The sequence below is a fragment of the Pinus tabuliformis genome, chromosome 4_2, assembly GCF_031772625.1.
Source record: "Pinus tabuliformis cultivar Carrire ecotype Pingquan chromosome 4_2, CPIR1, whole genome shotgun sequence".
Lineage (NCBI taxonomy): Eukaryota > Viridiplantae > Streptophyta > Pinopsida > Pinales > Pinaceae > Pinus > Pinus tabuliformis.
Window position 1 is genome coordinate 550,870,013 of NC_142304.1, and position 22,376 is coordinate 550,892,388.

Sequence of the window (22,376 nt, forward strand, 5' to 3'; positions counted from 1 at the left end):
AGATAGAGCCGAGAGAGATTGTTTGGTCTCTGTTCCCCTATTAAAATGGAACAAACCAAAAGGGATAAGGCCTCTCCCATCATAAGAGGATCCATTTCTCCTCTATCAAAGCTATATAAACTCCTCCTTTTCCAACCTCAGTTAGCTAATGAAAGGGTTGGAATAATCTGAAAATCTTGATAGCCATCTTGAGAGCCTTAGCCTTCTAGTTTGTGTTTGTAAAGGGAGAATAAGCTTATAGTTTGTTTGGTTTGGAGCAAAGAGGAAGAAACCTTGAACTTCCATTTTTTTAAGGGTGAATCATGAGATTCTAATAGTGGTGCTAGAACCTAGACACGTCGAAGGAAACCTGCAATGCTAAGGCGAAGGTTGTACTTTCATTTTTGTCATAATAATACAACTGATATTTTGTTTCCTATATCAATTGCATATGTTAGTTGGTAGCTTAAGACTCCTTGACCTCTTAAGTAGGTTGAATATTTTGTATGCTATCATGTTTGCTTTGGTTTCTTGTCTCATTTTTTTAGGTGCTTGATTAACACTAAGGAGCTTATCGCTAGAGCAAAGGTACAAGGACTTCATCAAACAAGGATTAGCGATACAAGAGGTAGGATCTTATCCATTCTCAATCTAAGGGAACTTATATTAGATTGTCTTGTTTGTGGCTAGACCCTCTCCCCTGGGCTAGAGGGATTATCTTTGTCCACAGAGAGAATATTCCTACTCCACAAATTGGTGACCATACTGGGATCCATCCCTCTCTTTGGATTGTTTTTCATTTCATGATTTGTGAAAAATTTTCTTGTTTCATACTTTCTCTATTATAGTCTGTACTTCAAGTCATCTGCTGCTTTGATTCTTTAATTTAGAGTGATAGGTCTAGTTTTGGTTTGTGAAATTTTTTTATTTTTTCTTTGAATCCCTTGATCTGTCGGGTTGTGTTATATTCTTTCCACGACTAGCCCACGTAGTTAATCAGGGGGTTAGAGGGGGGGCGGAGACCCTCCTTGATTGCATAGTGGGGGGGTCACAGGGGGGGAAGCATCCCCCCCTATCGGGGGGTTTGAGGGGGCAAGGTAGCCCCCCTCTACGGGGTCCGGGGTAGCAACCCGGGGAAATTCTTTTTGGACCCTATATTAGGTTGGGCCGACCTACCTATGGTTTTGTGCATGGTTTTTCGCACATGGTTTTTGTTATACAACAAAATGACCTCCTCATCAACTCAGAGGGGAAAGATAGAATGATTGAAGCAAAGACCACAATTATAGGCCTTGATTCCACACTAGCGCTGGTTGCACACTGAAAACCTGCTTTATAAAGCTTGTTACCAAGCCTAAGGGTGCATTAGTGACCCTACTAACTCAAGTTGTTAGGCAAGGGACAACATTAGTGAAACTTGGTGAAGTTCCAAGGGTCAAAGCAACAAATTGACTCATAAATATCTAGATATTTGGAGGATTTCTAATCTGATAAAAGGAGGCAAATGGGAAAGAGCTGAAAAGCATGGCAAGTTCATTGCTTTTTCCCTAGTGAACTCAAGGAGGAGCTTGGCAACCCTAACTCAATTGCTATATAAGCAAGGTGAGGGTTATTGTAAAAGAGGTCAGAGCATTTGAAAGGATAGCCTACTTAGCTGTTGAGAACTGTCTCATATCTGAAGAAGTGAGCTAGAAGGGAGAGAGAGAGAGAAGCGGAAGGGGCAAAGGAAGACTGATACAACAGATGGTTGTAATCACTCTTCCATTATTAATACAGAACTATAGTTGTGTTCCCTACTCCATGGTGTCGGTAACATAGTTCATTAAGTTGTTCAGTCGATACTTGTTTATATGAGTAGTTTAGTTGTATGCAAATATATGTTCGTTGTGTATTCATATATTGGTTTTCAAGGTTGTATGTCATGATTTTGTTTGCCTTTCCTTTGTGCAAGAATTGATTTGGAGCCTATTTTGAGGGAGTTCTTCTTGGTTGCATTGTGATCTCCAAACAAATCTAGAAGGAGACTTGAGGTAATACTCTTTCCATACTTCGTTAATTGATATTTGTCTATGAACATGTGTATAACCTGGTAGCATCTGTAAATAATCTTACAGTCTGTTGAAGGTCACAGGAAGGCCTTTGAGGGTAGTTTTCATTCTCCATACACCATGCATTTTACCCCATAGCAGAATTGGCGACTCTGCTGGGGACTATACATCTAGTTCCTGGTTTACCCAGACTCTTCTCTATTTTCTCCTCCTTCTAAGAGCTCTCTATACTTCTTCAAATCCTTTTTTGACCCACCAAGAATCTTGCTGCATCTTGCTTGTATACATTCATCTCAGAATCTGATCTTGAAAGCCCTCTTTTTGACTGATTTCCCACACTAACGTAGGTTAGCAGGCTACACAGAGCTTTATAAAGCACTATGCCTATTCACAGGGAGCGTTAGTGGGCCTAATAACTCTCTGTAGCCACTGTTATAGAGCGTTAGTCTCCCAATACCTTGATTTTCAGCAGTATTTGTGGACCAAAAGGGATAGGAAATCTTCTCATGGGCTGAAATAAGATCTGTAACTGTATTTTGTCAGCTAAATTGGTGTCCTAGAAATTTATTTTTAGGAAAAAAGTTTTGGTTTTTCTCTCTTAAAAACATTTTTTCTGAAAGAAAGACTCATCATTTTTATTCATCCTTTTGTTTAACTAGTTATAAGTTACTTCATTTTGGTTTCAAGTAGTTGTTATGAAACATTGGAAAAGAATATTTTGGTTATGCATGTGTTGTAAGACTAAAGATGCATGGAAGAAACTATGAATATGTGAAAAATATGAATATGTAGAATACAGCTTGTTTGCATCAAATTGAAAAAAAAATCAAAGCATTGTTTTTGCATGATTTATTGATTCAGAGTCTCATCACATTTCATACGTCAACTCCCCTACCGAAGACAATAATCAAGTACACATAAAATTTACCTAAAATCAATCAGTAACTCTTTATTGAGCAAACAAACATTAGTTAGGCTAGGATGTTGGGATAAGCATGTGAGTGAACTGCCCAAGGTCGAAAACCAAACGAGTGTCATTAAAAGAGAGAAAAATTCCTTCTGCACTCATACTACTGGGACCACTCCAGTAAAACCAGAGCAAAATACGAGACAACATCAGACTGTAAGTGAAGGTATCCCACCTTCTCTTACAAATCCTTTGGGTATTATGTGTATTGGGGGTCCCTTTAGGGATTTCGAAACTGAGTCAGGGACTCAGGTATCCTGCCCACACAGCATGTTGTCTACAACTATGTCCCCCCCCGGTGGTGTTTGTGATCTGAGGTATATTTAGTGGCCAAACTTATAGGGACTTACATAAGGTGACGGGGACGGGATATCCTAGTACCTAACATGGACGGATCTACTCTGTCTTCAGTTTTTGGGAGGGTGATCGTCTTCATGAGAGTACTTGGCCCCTCAATCTGAGGTTTGAGCAAAGCTCTCGAGTAACCGTAACCATATATTTGGCCATCCTTATCTGTTATTCATTGAGATACTGGGTTTCATCTCCAGTGATCGGTGCTTATCAAACAAGGCAGTTTCCCTCTATTTGTTGATTGATCCATTTAGTGTATTTTTTATATTTTTTTACGTACCTTAGTGCTATCATTTTGAGACCTTAAACGAATATCATGATAAAATTTATTGATAAAAATTAATGGTAATTGTGGCTACATCTGGCCCTCATCATCACTCCAGACGATTGTTAGGACTTCCTCCACTCATTGTGGAAGATCCACCAAGTTCCACTCAATCGGGTTCCCCATCTTCGAGGGATTAGTTTCCTAGATTTCACACGGGATCTGTTTGGACAACCGATGATTCAAGTTTTCCGGAGGATTTCTTTACCGAAGGATTCCTTCCTTCCTTTAACACTCCGCTCATGAATCCGTTGGAACCTATCTTGGCTCCCATGGTACCTGTACTTCCTGCTTCAGTAGTTGGAACATTTCCATCTATCCCATTGATGACTAACGGGTCGTGGAACTTTGTGGATGCTTTTGGTCCTCCACCACTTCCCCAGTTGATAGTCATCACAACACCGTCAATGGTGAACCCCGCTATCCCATTTTTCCCAGGTACAACCACTCACATGGCACCATATCCGAGTGGAACCCAGCCGATGCTGGGTCCCACCCCTTTAGTGTCAAACTGCATACCTTCAACAAGTGCCACATACAACACTCCCTATAACACTCAATGTGGCACTATGGGCATGGTTCCTGTCTACCAACAACATGGTCGGCCGCTAATGCACAGTTCAAAGCCCCAGAATCATATACCTGGGTGGGTTCCCAATATGCACATGCCGATAGGGAACATAACAGTTCCCCCTCCATTCGCAGGCATGCATGGTCAATCGCTAATTGACATGAGCATTCCCTCTGTCAATCAAGGACAAATGGTTAGTTCTGTGATGGGTGAGAATCCACAAGGGGTTCCCAACCAATCCATGGGGGCACCCTACTCACACATGAGTCAAGGGGGCACCACCTATCCTGGGGGCACTTCTGTACCCTAATATCAAAATCCTCAAGGAAATCTACTCTACAACACCATACCTCAAAGCAACTGCTACACCACATAACCCATGTACAATATGGGGAGCCAAATGATGGGAGAAGCGCAAAGCTCCTCAAGTCATCCGTCATCACCATGGTCCGAGTCAAGGGCACCAACCAATCTGCATTTTTTGGTAACGTTGGATATACCCGACTTATACAAACTAATGAACGACCCCATCTATCACAACTTACAATGGTCATCGATCTCGCATAAGATACCAATGGACATCCAAAAGTTCGATGGGAAACAAGGGGAGGATCCTGGCACCCATATCACCACCTACCATCTTTGGTGTGTTTCAAACTCTATGGTGGATGATAGTGTCCAGTTACCTCTTTTCCCCTGCACCCTCACTAGAAACGTAGCGAAATGGTATAATGAGTTACCACGCGCGTCAGTAAACACCTTTGATGCTTTAGCGATGGAATTCCTAAAGCACTTCCAGCTACCCAGCCGCTATGAGACTAGGATAGAGCTCCTCACTTCATTTCGTCAGGATACCGCCACCCACATCTCTGATCATATACATGAATGGAGATGTAGGCAGAGGTTACTCAAAGCTTCCATCCCAGAATTTCTCTTAACGGACTAGTTCTGCAAGTCCTTACTCCCGCAAATCACTAGAGATGTCACTCTATGTGGTGCGGTCATAGAAGACCAATCCATACATTGTGCCCAACACTTAGATCTAATATATTCATAGTCTGGCACTCTTTACGACATAATCCCCATTGCCCCTGGCAACCCCAATGTTTCCTCTACTCAGCACTTCGAAGTGCATGTCGACAGGATTGTTGATGCAACCTTTGGGGCCACTGTAAAACAACTCAGTGGTCACATCACCAAGATGTTGGTGGACCCCTCTACCAATATGACTGCTCTTCCTGCCACTGTGATAAACTCTGTGCAGTCTATGCAAAAATTTGGTGCCAAGAACAAGAATAATAAGAAAAATACTGCTCCTTCTGAGGTATAGTCAACAAAGTAGCCAAACCGAAAACAAAAGGCCATTGTGCCTACCGACAAGGAAAAAGATAAACCTGCCAGATTTCCCTGCAAACTTTGTGCTGAAGACCACGCGACCTGGCATTGTCCACATCTTCAGGAATGCACAGAATACCTTGCCAAAAGGGATACTGGTAAGACACCCGCTGTCCTTAGGAATCCTTTTCCCGCTCATCAACAATAAAATATTATTACAAACCAACTCCAACCCCCACAAGGGGGCAACGATGGTTTGCAACATCCTTCAGCTGGTGAAGTATCTTCTACCATTTACACATTTGAAACGGTAGAACTCGCCACAAGAGCCAAATCTTATGGAGCTCCTGTCTCTCCTGCAGCAGAACCATCCTCAGGTCAAAACCCACCACCACCCAACGATTTTCTTATCGAAAGGCCAGTTGAGGACCTTGTAATTTGACCCCCAAAAGGGGCACTTTGACGCACAACGCACAATACATCTGCATGTGCTGCCCAACACTACAACATTGTAGAAGATTTGGGGCAAGCACCGTCGACTATGTTGGTGCTCGAAGTATTACAAACATGCCCAACACAATGGAAAGCTTTACTTTTGGCTATTGGTGGTATAGACCCAAAGGATTCCATGCTTGCTATTTTCAACATGGACAAGTGTAAACCTCCCCTTTCTCACCAGCTTGCATTTTAGGTGCATATAACTTCGAAAGGTAAAGGTATACACAGAACTGTCATCGACGAAGGTGCTTCTACCTGCATCATGTCGGCTTCATGTTGGCTCGCCTTGGGTTCTCCAATCTTAACCCTGCTATCGAACTCCCTGAAAGCTTTTGACGGCCACACTTTCATCCCAAAAGGGTAGTTGGATAGCTTTCCCATCACTTTGTATGGGAAAACGGTTACGGTGGACATAGAAGTCGTAGACAAAAAAATCGACTATAATCTCTTGCTGGGTCACAGTTGGATATATGCCATAACAATTGTCGTATCTACTATCTTTCACATCATCCTATTCCCATTGGATGGAAAGGTAGTTACAGTAGATCAGTTGTCTTTTTGCACCCCTGATTATTCAACATTATCAAGTAGCTTCACACCCCTAGTAGGAGGTGGAACTAACTCTTATGTCAGTTTAGGTACCAGTCTACTGAAGGCTTCTTCCCTCATGGGTTGTTTTCCTCTTCAACCATCGAAGGTTTCATAGACGGTCAACATGCTTTCATCCATTCCTCATGAACTGACCGACCCATGGATTCTACCGGCTCCTTCAGACCTTGACACATTCGAAGAACAGATGCCGCTGTCACCAGCTGAATTGGCCTACCAAGCCATTCAATCCACATCTACATCTCTGGTCATGTTGGTTACGGCTGATGGTACCACCACCCTTCCCATAACCGCTCCTCCTTTAGATCCACTCAATCAACTCCTACCTACGGACGAAGCTGTTTGAGAAATCATGAGTTTTGGAGAGCAACATTGGGAGGATTGGCACCATCATGTTTCGATATCTGATTCAGACATGATGCCTCTTCAAATCCTGTCCCCTGACATACCAGAAATCATTTCCCCACCCTATACGATTATCCAAACTTTGGATGTGGAAGGAAACATGGGCGACACTTCCAAATCATCGCCCATCGATATCTCTGTCAAGCCAAGCATCGTGGAAAACATCCAGATAAGAGTGGATTGCAATCTTGAGGGAATTGTGAGCTCTACCTACCTATATAAGGAGTCCTATGATGTATACAATGGGTCTCACGAGGAAATTCCCAGCATTAATCCCTCTATTGTCGCGCATGAGATCCAGCTTTATGACAATGAAAAACCCATTGAGTGTCAGATCCCTTCCCTAGAAATATCCGTTGAACCCCTGCCTGGAACTATGGCTGAAGAAGAATGCTTACTATACCTTAAATAGCTAGATAAAACCCATCGAGATTCCACTTTGGCACTCGAGGCTCACAAGCAGTGGGTACAATCCCAATTTGCAAAAGAGGTTAAGTTTTCTTCTTTCCAAGAGGACGACCTTGTGTTGCTTTATCATCCAAAAGATGACCTCTTGGAGGCATGCACGCTTCAACCCATCTGGCTAGGTCCCTATGTCATAACGAAAGTCCTCCCCACGGGGGCATATGAACTACAGGACTGGGAAGGAGTCCCACTCAAGGAGCCCAGAAATGGGTTCTATCTGAAAAGGTATTATGCCTAGTATTGCACTAGGCATGTGCTGTGTAATTTTATGCAATTCTCAATAGAGAGCTTTTTGAGATATTTTATTTCTCTTTAAAAAATTAAAACATCTCTGAGGTTTCATCATTGCGCTCATTAAAACTATATGACGATGCTCTGAGCAACTCTTTTTTGATCCTTTTCCATCTCATTAAACTAAAAAATACCAAGGGAGCATTCTTTTTAGGCACTTTTTTCTCACTCTTTAAACTGAAAAAATCTCGAGCTTTGTCTTTAGGCTCGTTAAACTTTATAAAGATGACCTAAGCATTCTTTTAGGTGCTTTTCTCACTCGTTAAACTGAAAAATCCAGAGTTTTTGTCACCGAGCACGTTAAAAATATATGGCAACAACCAGAGCATGTTCTTTTTTGGGACCATTTCTCACTCTTAAATAAAAAAATCCCCAAGTTTTTTCCCCCCTTCGAGATTGTTAAAACTATGAAGGAGGAATGATTCATTCTTTTACTCTTTTTCTCGCTCACTAATCTGAAAAATATACCCTGAGTTTTCTTCATTTTACTAATTAAAAATTTTGATGAAGGTATTGAGTTTGTCGTCGCGTGACTCATTAAAAATTCACGACGAAAAACGAGTTTATTCCGTCTCCTCATACTCATAACAAAATGAGGTCGACATCTATCGAACATAGGTTTCTCTTTATCCGGATTCAATAGATTAACTTACAAAAAAGTAACTGATCCGAATATACTATTAACCTTTTGTCGCACCTGGTTAACAACTATGACAAAGGGACCACCATGGGTCTCTCTTTACGATCTTTCCAGACTCTCTAAATATGAAAAGACCACCGAGTTTTCTAGTCTAGACTCGTTAAATTACACAGATAAGATATAGATTCGCTCTTTTTACGACACTTTTCAAACTCTTAAAACATGAAAAAATCGACGAGTTTGCATGTCTGGACTCATTAAACTAATCAGATAGGGCAAAAAGTCATTCTTTTTGTGGTCCTTTTTAGACTCTTTAAATATGAAAATATCGATGAGTTTACCCATCTATACTCATTAAATTAATCATACGAGGAAAGTGGACAATACAACTATATTCCGTATTAGAAAGCGTGGTTTGGCAGCAGTCGTTCCCTTGAACATGGCACTCCCTCAGATAAACGTTCCTTGTGATAGCCTCTCAATATGAATCCTGCCATCCTATGAGTTTAGCCTAAATACCCTGATGTAATTACATCTCTGTATCCTAACACTCTGTAGTGTTCATGATTCTAGTGCTGCATGGTTAAAACCATTTTCGTGCCTTCTATTGTTCAGGGGTTAATCTTTTGTTTCCTCCATCAACCCATCAAGCATATCCTTCCATCATGCCCTTCATTGTTTAGACCCAAATGCTCAAGAGATTCCTCAAAAACCAAAATCATTCTTGTCTTGTTTCGTGTCGATTGATGTAAGACACATTATTGCCTACCTTTCGACAAGTTTCTTCCTATTGACTTCAACACTCTATCTAGGAAGACAACCCAGAAACACATTCAGTGCCTTGGAACTTGCAGACATTAGTGGCAGGCTACCTTTTGTTAGATCAAGGGTTCTCATTATTGGCTCCTGGTTAAATGATTCTACAGGTGTTTGACGACAAAGACATCTTTCACAATCATTAGATTGCACTGTGCATCTTGGAGACCATCACCATTATCGGTGGCCTTCCTTGAGTTTGTTAACGGTCACCATTATCGATTGGTAATCAGATGATTTCATGCATGTTCGATGTCAACACATATTTTCACATGTATTGATCTATGTTGTTCGGTGAAGTGGAAATCAAGACCTTGGGTAGAGGCTTGCATCATTCAGTCTTGTTTCCTCTCCCAAACTGCAGATATTGTTTTTTGGAGACAATTGTTTTAGGATGATCCTATTATGACACTGGACCCGCATTGTGCTTATCAGTGGCCAGTATCGTCATATCTCTTTGGAGAAAATCACTCTGACATAGCTACTAAGAATAGGAATGCTCGACTCAGGACATGATTTTAGCAGTTATCTATATATATATATATATATGTTGTATGAGGTTTCCCTTGCCGCCTGAAGCTTCTCTCTCTCTCATTTTGATAGGACAATTAGAGTTTTAGTAAAGTATTTCGGCCATCATCACAACCTCTGATCTCATACTTTAAGGGGCATTTTTTATACAACAAAATGACCTCCTCATCAACTCAGAGGGGAAAGACAGAATGACTGAAGCAAAGACCACAATTACAAGCCTTGATTCCACACTAACACTGGTTGCACACTGAAAACCTGCTTTATAAAGCTTGTTACCAAGCCTAAGGGTGCGTTAGTGACCCTACTAACTCAAGTTGTTAGGCAAGGGACAACGTTAGTGAAACTTGGTGAAGTTCCAAGGGTCAAAGCAATGAATTAACTCATAAATATCTAGATATTTGTCCCTAAAATTACTCAAGAAAAGCAAGGAAACATCCAAAATTGAGATATTTGGAGGATTTCTAATCTGAGAAAAGGAGGCAAATGGGAAAGAGCTAAAAAGCATGGAAAATTCATTGGTTTTTCCCTAGTGCACTCAAGGAGGAGCTTGGTAACCCTAACTCAATTGATATATAAGCAAGGTGAGGGTTATTGTAAAAGAGGTCAGAGCATTTGAAAGGATAGCCTACTTAGCTGTTGAGAACTGTCTCATATCTGAAGAAGTGAGCTAGAAGGGAGAGAGAAAGAGAAGTGGAAGGGGCAAAGGAAGACTGATACAATAGATGGTTGTAATCACTCTTTCGTTATTAATACAGAAATGCAGTTGTGTTTCGTACTCCATGGTGTTGGTAACATAGTTCATTAAGTTGTTCAGTCGATACTTATTTATATGAGTAGTTTAGTTGTATGCAAATATATGTTCGTTGTGTATTCATATATTGGTTTTCAAGGTTGTATGTTGCGATTGTGTTTGCATTTCCTTTGTGCAGGAATTGATTTGGAGCCGGCTTTGAGGGAGTTCTTCTTGGCTGCATTGTGATCTCCAAACAAATCTAGAAACAGACTTGAAGTAATACTCTTTCCATACTTCGTTAATTGATATTTGTCTATGAACATGTGTATAACTTGGTAGCATCTGCAGATAATCTTACAATCTATCGAAGGTCCCGGGAAGGCCTTTGAGGGTAGTTTTCATTCTCCATACATCGTGCATTTTACCCCATAGCAGTTTTGGACGCAATGGTTTTCGGTCCATGGTTTTGGATGCTTCGGCATATATAAATATGTATTGTAACATTGAAAGGAACATAACGAAAAAAATCAATCTGGTAGTCCCAGTTTTGGGATCCAGGGGAAAATCTCTGTGTATATGTGTTTTATGTGTTATGCTCTCACATTTTTTATTTTATGTGTTTTAGAATTCGTATGCAGGTAATTTCTGTATGGGGTTGAAACTTACATTTGGTAGCAGAGTTGTTTTGGATTTTGGTATCGATTCTAGTGGTGAAAGAAGATGGCAAGCAATGGAAAGATAGAGATCGAGAAATTTAATGGTCAGAGTTTTGAGTTGTGGAAACTCAAGATGGAGGATCTGTTGGTGGATAAAGATCAGTGGATCGTGGTAGATCTGGGTACTAAACCAACGGGGGTGTCTAATGAAGAATGGAAGAAGTTGGATCAGAAGGCAAAGAGAACAATACGATTGCGTGTCTCAGATTCAGTATAGATGAATGTATCAGGGGAAGCTAAGACTAAGCCTTTGTGGGACAAGTTAGGGATTTTGTACCAATCTAAGTCTCTGGTGAATAAACTGTTCTTATGGAAAAAGCTATATAACCGGAGGATGAAATATGGAGACTCGGTGACAGAGCATCTGAATGCATTTAATACTGTGGTAATTGAGTTATTATCTATTGATATTAAAATTTCATATGAAGATAAGTGCATTAGTTTGTTGTGTTCCCTACTAGATTCATGGGATGGTCTAGTTATTGCAATAGGTAGCAATGCAACTGCCTTGCATTTTGATGAAATAGTCTCATCCTTGTTGATGGAGGAGATGAGAAGGAAAAATATGGAGAGCCAGAATGGTGATGCCTTGTCTATATGAGGACAGTCCCAGAACATAAATAAAAATAATTCATTGAGTGGGAGATCTAAATCTAGAGGGAGATCTAAATCTCCAGGAAAACATGTAAAGGTGGTTTGCTAGAAATGTGGAAAGGAAGGGTACTACAAAAGGGACTATAAATCTAAAGCTCCTAACAAAGGAAAGCGACCTAATGATGCTCCTTCTGCAGAGGCGAAAACCACCATAGGTGAAGGTGGGGATGTGTACTTGGCTTCTTCAAGTACACATCTAGATCATGAGGCATTGTTGATTGACTCAGGTGCATCCTTTCACTTCACTCCCCATAGAGAGTGGTTCTGCGAGTATGAGAAATACGATGGTGGTGATGTCTTCTTAGGGGATGATAGGAAGCCTAGAATCATTAGTTGCGGAAAAGTAAAGTTGAAGTTGCAAGGTGGAAGGGTTAGAACACTTCCAGGTGTTCTATATATTCCTACATTGGCCAGAAATCTGATTTCTGTAAGCAATTTGGATGATGCAGGTGTAAAAACAGTGTTTGAGAATGATACCTGCAAGATGGTCCGGGGAGCACTGGTATTGATGTGAGGAGTTCAGATTCGAACTCTGTACAACCTGCAAGGTAGCACTGTTGTTGATGGGTGCAACAGTTCTGTGGTTCCTGAAAGTGGAGCAGAAAATCTAGTGGTTTCTAGAGAGAAGACCATGTTGTGGCATCAGAGGCTTGGACATATTGGAGAGAAGGGCCTCTGAATACTTCATGGTAAAGGTATGGTAGAAGGTATGAGTAATAGCTCTCTGGATTTTGATTTTTGTGAAAATTTTGTATATGGGAAGCAGAATCAAGTGAGTTTCCCCTCTGGTGGTAAGAGGGTGAAACAAATATTAGAGCTTGTGCAAAGTGATGTGTTTGGACTTGTGAAGGTTCCATCACTAGGTAAGTCTGTGTACTATGTATCATTTATAGACGACTTCTCAAGGAATACATGGATATATTTCCTTAAGAAGAAATCTGAAGTCTTTGACAGGTTTAAATAATTTAAGGCTTTGGTGGAAAACCCGACAGAGAAGAAGATAAAGGTGTTGAGGTAAGATAACGGTGGAGAGTTTTGCAGCAAGGAATTTGAAGAATTCTATAAGAAGTGTGGTATAGCATGGCAGAATACTACTCCATACACACCTGAGAAAAATGGAGTTGCAGAAAGAATGAGTAAGACGTTGATGGAAAGGGCAAGAAGCATGCTCAGTTGTGCCGGGTTAGGATAGGAATTCTGGGCAGAGGCGGTGGAGAAAACATGTTACTTGGTCAACATATCACCTTCATCAATGTTGGAGGATAAGACTCCACAAGAGCTATGGATTGGTAAGAAACCCTCTCTTTCACATCTGAGGGTATTTAGATGTGATGCATATGTACATGTTCCAAAGGAGAAAAGAACAAAGTTGGATAGTAAATATGAAAAGTGCATACTTATTGGGTATAAGGATGGTTTAAAGGGTTATAAGCTTTGGAACCTAGTAATAACGAAGTTTGTGTACATCCGAGATGTGGTGTTCAAAGAGGTGAAGGAAGTTATTAAACATGAAGTCCAACCAAAGGAACCTGAGAAGATAGAGTTTGAGCTTAAGGAGGAAGAATCAAACTGTACAATAGAGGAGGAATCAGAAGATGAAGAGCCACAAACTTCGGGTGTGAGAAGATTAGTTCGAGAAAGAAGGCAGCTAGAAAGGTATAGTCCATTTAATTTCTATTCAAATTTTTCTTTATCTATTACCAATGATGATCCTAGAACTTTGAAGGAAGTAGTAGATTCAGAGGATGGAAAACTCTGGAAAGAGGCCATGGTTGATGAAATGGCATCTTTGCACAAAAATGAGGCTTGGGATCTGGTGGAGTTGCCGGCTGAAAGGAAACCCAATGGCAGCAAATGGGTGTTCAAGAAGAAGACAAATTCAGAAGGAAAGGTGGAGAAATACAAAGCTCGGTTGGTAGCAAAAGGTTATTCCCAGGTGTCGGGAATTGATTTTGGTGATATTTTTTCTCCTGTTGCCAAGGTAACCTCTATTAGATTATTATTATCTGTTGCTGCTACTTTTGATTTTGAGGTAGAACAGATGGATGTGAAGACAACATTTCTTCACGGGGATCTAGAAGAGGAGATCTACATGAAGCAACCTGAAGGCTTTGTGGTGAAGGGTAAGAAAGAACTGGTATGCAAGTTAAAGAAGTCTTTGTATGGGTTAACACAGTCACCAAGGATGTGGTATCAGAAATTTGATATATTTATACGAGGACTTGGCTTCACCAGAAGCAAAGTATATCACTTTGTGTATTTTAAATTAATTGGCGACCTTTTAATTTATCTGGTCTTGTATGTGGATGATATGTTGCTGGTTGGAAATGACAAAGAAGTTATCCGGGATTTGAAGACCCAATTGTCCTCCAAATTCGACATGAAACATCTTGGTGTTGCAAACTATATTTTGGGCATGGAAATTAAAAGAGATCAGGCAAAGAGGAAGCTTTGGTTAAACTAGAGGAAGTATGTCGAGACAATACTACAGAGGTTTAATATGCAGGATAGTAAACCGATGAAGGTTCCTATTCCTGTAGGTGTAAAGTTATCTACTGAACAGTGTCCCAAGACACAAGAAGAGGAAGAGGATATGTCATGTGTTCCATATGCAAGTGCAGTCGGTAGCTTGATGTATGCGATGGTCTGTAGTAGACCAGACATTGCACATGTAGTGGAAGTATTGAGCAGGTTTATGTCAAAACCAGGAAAGGAGCATTGGAAAATAGTGAAGCGGGTTTTTAGGTATTTACATGGCACTAGTGATCATGGTTTGTGCTACCAAGGAAGACCAGGATTGGACAGAGTGTTGCATATTCATGGCTTTGTTGATGTAGACTGGCCTAGAGATATGGATCAGAGAAGATCTACAAGTGGGTATGTGTTTAACCTATTTGGAGGTGCAACCAGTTGGATGAGTAAGAAACAATCTATAGTGGCACTATCAACTACAAAGGTAGAATACATGGTAGCCACTCATGCAAGCAAGGAAGCAGTTTGGTTGCAGAGATTGTGTTCAAGTATGGGATTCGTATACGGAGCTATAAGGATAGACTGTGACAGCCAAAGTGCAATTTTCTTGGCAAAGAACCCTGCTTATCATTCAAAGACAAAACACATTGATGTTCAATATCACCTTGTGAGGGATATGGTAGAAGAAAAAAGGGTGTTTCTGGTAAAGGTGTTCCTAGTTTTGGGATCTAGGGGAAAATCTCTATGTATATGTGTTTTATGTGTTATGCTCTCGCATTGTTTATTTTCTATGTTTTAGAATTCGTATGTAGGTAATTTCTTTATGGGGTTAAAACCTACACGATCAACTCCATTAATTTTCTAATAGTAGCACCGACCAGCACAAGTGCCCTTTGAATAGTCGCGCCACAGCCCCTTATGGTGCTTGTTTCTAGTTAGACAGTTGTGCCGATGCCTGTAGGTTAAAATCATGGTTTCTCTTAAATCATTGTCACTTTGTCTTGTCCTCATAAATTTTGTTTCTTGGCTTGTTTTCCTGTATTCTCCCTGGCTAGATGCTTTATTAGCTTGATTTGTTTGCTTGATTGGTTTGAGATTGCCTTACTTGATTTTTTGGGTTTTTGGATGGTTTATGTTCCTGGGGCATCTAGGTCATTTTCCATTCATTTGTTTGTCCACTCATCAAGTCAAGTTTTTGGTTTTCTACTTCGTGCATTTCATTTTTTAGTCCTTGCATCTGTCTTGCTTTGGATTCAATTGAACATGTGATTTCTACCAAAAAACATTGTTTAATTTATTATGGATCACAAAAGCTTGAATACAGAAAATACTCTACTCTTGTTGAACATATCTTTTCTGAGCATAGATCACATTGCTCAGTTTGTTTTGATTGAATCTTTGCTTTTGGTTTGAAAGGAGTTATTTTTATCATGCTTTGTATTTGATTGATGTTTATTTGTTTTGAAAAATTCATTGAAATGTTTATGTGAAAGATTCATTTTAGCATTCCAGTAAGAAAAATACACCATTCTAGTTTGTTTAATTGATATGTTACCTTGAGTAGCTTCACTGAAAACTAGAATTGCATCCTCATGAGAATTTGAAAGGAAATGAACTTCTTTTACTGTTAAAAGGACTAGTTGAAGTGCATCTGATAGGAAGAGTAGGAAGTGGGAATAATTTTCATTATTTTGTTTTGAAAAGTGAAGTAGTGAAGAGTCATCTTACTTTTGGTTGCTTGGTTGTTGCATTGATTGTTTTCTCATCTCTCAATTAATGTAAGCATTCATCAAATTGAAATGGTTTTGTCTCATATAGCTTCACATAAGAGTTTTTCAGGTGACATCGATAGGGCCTAAAAACTGAGACTTAATTTCAAGATAAACCTTTAAAATATATTCAATTAACCTAAGGCGCATTTGAAACTAAATGCTCACATTTAGAGGTCTAGGCTAGAGACGTGTTCCAGCGTCTTTAAACCTAGCAGTTGTTGTTCACTTTGGCATTAGACAACACTAGTACGGACTTGTGCTCCCCGTACCATCACGTATATAAAGGGAGACCCCACTAGGTTTGCAATCCTTTATCCGTAGGAAGCCGAGTCTACCACCTTGTAAATGTGATAGACCAAACACAACATTTGGGGAGATTATTTACCCGCACTTCTTAGTTTGTCAGGAGATATTCTGCAGTTCATGGTTACCTGGTAATCCTTTTTACCTAGATTATCCTGAGTAGTCATTTTCGTATTTTTGACTCTTTAAATTTAAAATATCATTGAGCACTTGTCCTTTCGATCTTGTTGAAACTGAAAGAGACTAGAGTCATCTTTGCCTTTTTCTTGACTCTTAAAACATGAAAAGGCATCGGCCTATTTCAACGTCGTAAATTCTTTTTTTTCCCACGATCACATCGTGAGTATATCTCTAATATATTTTCAAAGCCTTGAAATTAATATATCTTCTCTTTTGTTTGAGACAAAGTCATCATGGCCGAACCATCAGGTTTTCCTCGTTCCTCTTCCTCTCCTCCATTTGGAAGTTCATCTAGAGAATCTTTCCTTGAACTTCCACAGTCGCATGAGGATCAAGGTGTTGAACTCGAAATTGTTCTAAGAATTCAACCTTTGTCTTCTCGTCTGCCTCAGTTGGATACTTGGTCACTTTACAAATCTGGCCCAGAATCCCCTGATAATTCTATCTAGACTCTCGAGAGTCCATGGACTTTTGATAGTCCACAAGGACTGGTTATAGACCCTTTTGTGGTATCTCCACATCATCCTTATATTCCATACAATCATCCTGGTGTTCTGTTGGAGTAGTCTCCTCGTTCATCTTCGGCTCGTCGCCAGTTTTTTTCTATGGAGTGAAAAGGTGAAATTCCATTCTTCTCTCTGAATGAGTTGGAAGTTTCTGCTACTCACACTCCTCAAGTGGGTGATGATCAGCCATATGAGTTCCATCTAGAAGGTTTCCCTTATATAGGAGCCATCCTGTCTAGCATTTATCTTGAGTTTAGTGAGCCCTTATTGCCACATGATTATACCTCTCTAGCTCAATTGGTTTCAGGCACTCCTAGTGCCTCATCATTGTATCAGAATCCTATTTTGTCTTCTGGCACCATGCCTACATTAGGTCTGTTCATCCAGAACATGACCTCTTGATTGATTGTATGAAATGCAGTCACTTCAGTTCTGGTTCAACCTACCATTCTATCTCCACTTGTTTCATCATTTCAACCATCTCTTCTAGTTCAATTGATGGTCTCGGTAAGTTCTTCTACCCCTCCAATGAGTGGACAAACTGTGCCACTGCCTAGGGGGAAATATCTGAATATCTCTATGATGTCAGGACAAACCAATGTGAGTGTATCACAAACTCACATGGTTGGAATGAATCAACCTTTCTATGGCATTATTCCTAACCTTGTTGATCCATCCAGGTCAGGTAACGTCCCATACCAACATCCATACATGGCTCAAGTTCTGTTCCAACTGACTTATGTTCCATATGGTTCATAAGCCTTGGTTACCCTGCCTTACATTCCTCAAGCTGGACCTAATTATGTTCAGCTTGGCCAATCCACTCTACCTGGTGGGTATGGCCAGATTCAATTTGGGAACTATCTAGGAACTATCTAGCTACCTTTGCAACAAGGGAAACCTTTGTTGCAGCAAGGGAAAGCATTGCAGCAGCAAGGATAACTGCTAAAACCACAAGGGAAACCTTTGCAACATTCACAACAACCTTTGTAGTTGCAGACACAATTTGTTCAACATCCTCCTAACCTTCGTCCTCACAAGGACAACCTTTTCAGCAGTAGGAGAAAGCTTTGTAGCAGCCACAAGTTCAACCTGTGTAGTAGCAAATCCAATCTTTGCAGCAGCCACAGGGTCAGCCTTTGCAGCAGCAGAGCCAACCTTTGCAGCAGCAAGTCGTATATGCATATCAGCAAGGTCTTCCTGTTCAGGGCCAAGGTAAACCTTTGCAAGGTCAAGATCAACCCCTGCAGCCGTAGGGGAAAAATACTTATGTCCAGGGGAAGTAGGTTCAAAATCCTTATGTCTAGGGGCATCAGGTGAAAAATCCGTATGTCGAGGGTCAGCAGTTTCAAAATCCTTATGTCCAAGGTCAACAAGATCAACAACCTTTTAACCCATATTCCTATCAATGGCCTATCGCAGGACAATATCAGTTCTACCCAGGATAGAATCCTCCCTACAGGCAAGGTAACCTACAATGGGGGAAAAATCAGATTCCATATGGACAAAATCCTCCACTGTGGGGGAAAAATCCTTACCAACAAGGATGGGTTCCACAGTTCGGGTCTACTTAGAGACCTCAAATGCCTTTTAATATGTAATTGTTGTTCTTGGCCACGTTGGAACTCCCGAATGTGTGAAGGCTCACTAATGATCCTATCCTTCATTCACCTTATTGGCCTCCAGTTCCAATGAAAGTTCCGAGCAATTGCCCCAAATTTGAGGGAAAAGCGAAGGAGGATCCATAAGCCCATGTGATGACATATCACCTCTAGTGCTCCTCCAATTCATACGTTGATGATTCTATCTGCCTATGAATTTTTCAAAGAACTCTCACAAGGGCTGCAAAAAAATGGTACATCAAATTGCCTCGAGGTACCTATAGTGAATTTAACTCTCTCGCTATGGATTTCCTCACTCATTTCCATCTTCCAGTTCACTATGAAACTGGCACCTATCTGCTTACGCCACTTAAGCAAGACATTGTGAACCATATCTCCAATCGCATCCACGAATGGAGACGTCAGCATTGCCTGATTAAGTTTGAAATTGTTGATTAGTTGCTGACAGAATGGTTCACCAAATCCTTCATCGGCCCAATTACCAAGGACATAGCAATGGGTGGGTGTGTCACTAAGGAGCAAGCCATTGCTCGTGCCTAGTATTTGGACCTAGTCTACTCATAATCTAGCACATTATATGAGATGTTACATGATTCTCCAAGACCATCATCTGATCTGACAACATCGAAGTCTCCAGCTACACCACCTGTTGATGAAGTGATTGGTTCCGTGTCTCAGACCCCCGCAAAATCTTCTTCCAAATAGAAATCAGTCTTGAAGATGATTCCAATGATCCATCTTGAAATTCACCTGGTCCTGGTAAAACCTTTGAGTTTCATGTTGTCTAGTCTACCACAACGGACAAAACCTCTAAGGGTAAAAAGAAGGCAAAAGGCAAGGCCAAAGCTGATGCCCTGAAATAGGGCCCTCCTATGTCATTTGCTGGCGATGCTTCTCAAAGAAAGCTGAAGTATTCGTGCCTCATCTGTGAGGAGGATCATTACACTAAAGATTGTCCCCAACAATTTGAAGTTAGTTTCTTTCTTAAAGGGACCTTGGCTCTCTTAAAATAACTCTTTCCATCCCAGTAGACCCAAATGGTAGACCAGCCTCAGTCTTCCACTCCCTCAGGTTCCCAAGTGTTTATGATGAACATGCCTATAAATGTGGATACCAAATCTAAAGATTATCAAAACTCGACAACAGGGAAAGAGAAAGAAAGCACCCCTTCCTCGTCTATCCCGTCGACCTCTGGTCCTATCCATATAGAGCGACCTAATCCTGATTTTGTTGTCCGACCACCCTCTCGAGGTGTGTTGCGAAAGTCCTCATATATTCCAAACACTCAAGCCACTAAACAATATAATATTGTTGAGGGCTTGGATGAAGCGCCATCAGCTATGTCTGCTCTCGAGGTCCTTCAAAGCTATCCCTCTTAGCGGAAAGCATTTCTGTCGGAAATTGGAGGTGTTGATCCATGTGATTCCAATATTATTTGCTTTGATCTAGAAAACCATGTTTTGCACTTACCTCATCAAATTTCCTTTCTCATTCAAGTGGTCATTAATAAAAAGACAATTCACAAGACCCTCATTGATGCAGGTGCTTCTACCTGCATCATGTCTGTGTCTTGTTGGAAGGCAATCGGTTCTCTTACCCCAAACACGTTGGAAGCCTTTGATGGACGCAATTCTTGACCATTCAATGTCCTTCCTAATCTTTCCATTACATTGGAAGGTAAGACAGTTAATGTCGAAGTAGAATTTGTTGATGCAAATCTTAACTATAATCTTCTACTCAAGAGGAGTTGGACCCATGCTATGTTGTAGCCTCCTCTCTGTTCTACGTGCTCCTTTTTCCTCATCAAGGGAAAATCATCACGATCAACCAATTGTATTTCTTTTCTTCTTCTTCCTCAGATGGAAATGTTCCTTACGCGAAGCATACCAGTGCTCCATATTAGAGTGTGGGGGCTAGACTTTTCAAAGATCCCGCCTTAATGGATATTTTTCCTCTCCCACCTCCACATGTTGTCTCAGTCAACATGATCTCAATTAAGTATAATCCTTGGGTCATTCCTCCTTCTTATCAAGTTGATTCATGGGGTGATGTCATGTCATTAAGCCCTGCCGAAATTAATTAGGTGGAGATTGTTTCGGCCTCGGCCTCAGTATCTATTGATCACACTGCTTTAGGTACATCTCTCGACGTGTATTCTCAATCTCCTTGGCTTGGTTCTTTAGATTATTTTGATCCCTTAATCAAGATGTTTCCTACTGACAAAAGTATCATGGAAAAATTATGTCTCTTGAAGAAGCACCTTGGAATTATACTCATCATCACTCCTCGTTCTTACCTGGCCAGGGAGCCATATCTACCTGTCTTGAGAAGTTCTCTTCTTATTTCGCAACCCAACAACTTCAGACACCTTTCATGACCTATGAAGTTTGGTCGGAAGGGAACATGGGTAATATTACTCAAACGATGCCTATTGACATTTCTGTTAAGCCTGGTATCGTTGAAAACGGTCATATTGGGGTAACTTGTTCTCCTGATGAGATCAAGCTTTATACATGTCTTTTTCAAGAGTTTGAAGATGTTTTTTCATGGTTGTATGAAGAAATTCCTAGTATTGACCCAACTATAGTCATGCACGAAATTCTAACTTATCCTAACGCAAATCCTGTTCGCCAACGGCTTCGTCCTGTGCACACTAGAAAAGCAGCCGCCATTAAGGGGGAATTTGAAAAACTTCTTAAAGATGGATTTATTTATTCCATTCCTCTGACAAACTGGGTGTCCAATATCATACCAGTGACTAAGAAACAAGGCACCATCTGGTCTATGTTGATTACCATGACATTAATCATGCTTGTCCGAAGGACAATTATCCCACTCCTTTTATAGATCAGATTATAGATGAATAAGTTGGGAGTGAGATTTTCTCCTTTATGGATGGTTTTTCTCATTATAACCAAATAAATATTGCACCCACTAATCAACACAAGACTGCCTTTATCTATCCGTGGGGGACTTTTGCATATAAAAAGCTCCCTTTTGGCATTAAGAATGCTGGGGCTACTTTCCAACAAGCGATGTCTTATGCTTTTCATGGCATTAAAAACATTGTTCAACCTTATTTGGATGATCTTCCTACTCATTCACATAAGCACCATGACCATCCTGATCACCTTCGACAAATATTTCTTTGCGGTTGTTGGGATGGGCTCCCCTGGGTCAATTTTGGGGCAAAAACCCAAGTTTTGATGTATAAAGATGTAAAGTCTCTGCAAATTTTGGTCGCAGAGCACATAGTTAAGTAAAGAGTCAAAAAGGGTTTTTACCCTCTTTTATGTTAGTTAAGTCAGCTTTTGAAGATCTACCCATGATCCGTGAACCATGGGATTGCATAAATAGGTGTGTCTTAGAGATTCTAAGGCATGAAAAAAGTAGAGGAATAGAAGTTGTATATGGGTATGACAAAAGGAGTCTAAGATAGTGCAAAAGGTAGAAGAAAGGCTTTCCAGCTATGTGTGTAGAGGCCTAGAGTAGCATCTGTAACTGAATGTGTGGACCCCTACAGCTGAGTGTGCAGGGAAGTCTTGAGTCTGTAAGCTTAATTGATTATCAATAAAGAAGATTAT